Here is a 2,737-nt window from a genome sequence, read left to right on the forward strand (position 1 = left end):
AGTTACGTGGTATCTACGTTTCTGAATTTTGCAATAGAAATCGTTGAAAATTAATTGTTTGCTTATTTGAAGTTCATATTTTACAATATTGGATATTCACTCAACTTCTCATGTAGGTAGCTGTTCGGTTATTTTTTTATTATTTAAAAACAAATAACTGTAGATACGTGGCAATTTCACTGAATGTTCATATTTTCATTTTCTATACACCATATAATTTTGAAAATATTTTGACTCTTTTGAGCTGTTTACGGTCATTGTCAGTTTTCAATTTTTTTTTTTTCTATACATATAAATAAACATGTATTTGTTGGGTAAAAAAGCGTGAAAAGTTAATGCAAGACTCCAGATATATTGTTACAATTACAGTTGAAAAACATTAAAAACAAATAGGCACAATTGATTTTATGAAATTGTCCCGGACAGCAATTTGAATGTTTAAGTTCAAATATTTTACTCCTTGAACAACAGTTTTTGTTTTCAATTGTGTTTATAATTTAATGTTTGGCGATATACGACCTTTTACTTTTAAAAAAATTGTCAATAATGATTGTATATTCATAAATGTTAGCTTAAAATATGCGACTTTGCATTCTAAAACCACTTTAGTTAAAAAGTGACTTTAGAGAATAATGCGATTTAGAACCTTTTCATTCTAGACCCACGAATTTGTATAAATGTATCATTATATTGTGGAATAACAACAACATTGCTGTATTCGTGATTTACTAAATCAAGCCATTTTATGCGATAAAATTATAACCAAATCGGATATCGACATATTGTTATACAGTGGCGCGTCAAAAGGTCACTTGTATGTACTATGTAAGGCAGAATTTTAGCATACTGTAGTCACAACATTACTTATATGTACGTCTCATGCATTTATCAAAATGCTACTTCTTACTAAAAGAAGTGTAGTCATTTTTGTCCAGGCTCCTGATTGATCTAAAAACATACCTTATCTTAAACTCAACACTATCCAACGACGAGGCCCCAGAATTTACTAAATCACACTATTTACATAATACATAACAGTGGTGACCAGGGATAAGATTTGCGATAGCACCATAATTTAATGAAAAATAATAAGTAATACCTACCTATAATTGTATTATTACCAAAACAATAAATATTTTACAAGTTACAACGAAAATCGCAAGCATCTATAAATGGAGCAACCCATTTTATATAATATATGTAATTTTTGATTTTTATATCAATATATTTTTGAATTTTGGTGAACAAAATAATTTCATTATTATAGTTATGATCTGTTAGTAAGTAATTTATGTTTCTAAATGAATTGTAAATTTTTGTAATTATTTAAATTAAGTACCAAATATATTATTTATTTGTAGCTTGATTATAACATAGCGTCTTGGGGATTAACTGGCGGATGGGTGCAAAATGCATTTTTTTTCAAAACAAAAAAGGCATGCAATAATGCAAAATCTCTCTTTGGAAGTTCGTGGCTTACAATTATGGAGGGTTTCAACATTCCAACTGATAAATGTCCACTACCAGTGGTAATGTACATAATCATTAAAAACGGTTATATAATTTTATAATTTTATTATTTTTACTTTTGTTTTAGTATAATTAAATTATATTATAATAAGAACAATCATAATATTAAGAGCTGTTACGTAATCAACAGAGCTAAGCTTGTATCTGGCATACGGATATCCTATAGATAAATATACAATAGTAATCAGTAGTAATAATATATAAAGTCTCTAATACAGTTAAAAAGTTTACTGAATTTTCTAGATATACAAAAGTAATGATTAATTTATATTACCAATATGAATACCAATATTTCCTTGATTATTATTATTTATACATAATGCATATTGCATTTTTATAATTTGATTTTTACACATATTATTCTCATCAATGTCATTAACTATTATTATTTTCATATGAATTTTATTAACTATATTATTGGTTTTATTATACCGATTTTCACATAAAAGTTGTAATAGACTCTTTACATCATTTCCCAAATTGTTGAATTTATGTAAGTACCATGTTATCGGGAGAACTTCTTAAAGTGTTTAATTTGCTACTATGTGGTTTTATATACTTTCCTGTTCACTTATCTATTATTTCTATATCATTAAGACATAAAAAGTATGTGCATTTGTATGGATCTTATGAGAATTAATTTAATGTACAGTAGATAGATAGTATGTTTGTGTGGCTAAATAACTTGACTGATTGGTAAGCCAACGGAAGAAAGTATAAGCAACTTGTATCATAATTCTATTGTATAATATTATGAACTGTATTTATGACTGTTCTATTTGTGCCTCCCCAGTATATTTTTCAGTATGATAAAATTGAATAACATAATGTCATATATTATACTTGTTTTAAAATATTTTATTTAGAACTGTTTTTTTTTAAATAGAGTAGTTAAACTTCTCATTTTGTTTTCTATATTCTATATAATATGATTTGACCATTTCAGATGCAAATCTATCATTATTCCCAAATATTTGAGTGATAATACCATATTAATTGGTTTACAGTTGCATCTGGTTGAATTAGTATCAGGTACATCATGTATGTATTATAAAGGTGTATTGATAAGGCAGCTGTGAACGACTTTTGACATATTGATTTATTTATGTTAAGGAATACCACATTTTTTTCATTCAATTATATATAGATATGCTGTAAGATATCACCCACATAACACTTTATTTAATTCTTCCCAATTAGCATCGAC

The sequence above is a fragment of the Acyrthosiphon pisum genome, chromosome A2, assembly GCF_005508785.2.
Source record: "Acyrthosiphon pisum isolate AL4f chromosome A2, pea_aphid_22Mar2018_4r6ur, whole genome shotgun sequence".
Taxonomy (NCBI): Eukaryota; Metazoa; Arthropoda; class Insecta; order Hemiptera; family Aphididae; genus Acyrthosiphon; species Acyrthosiphon pisum.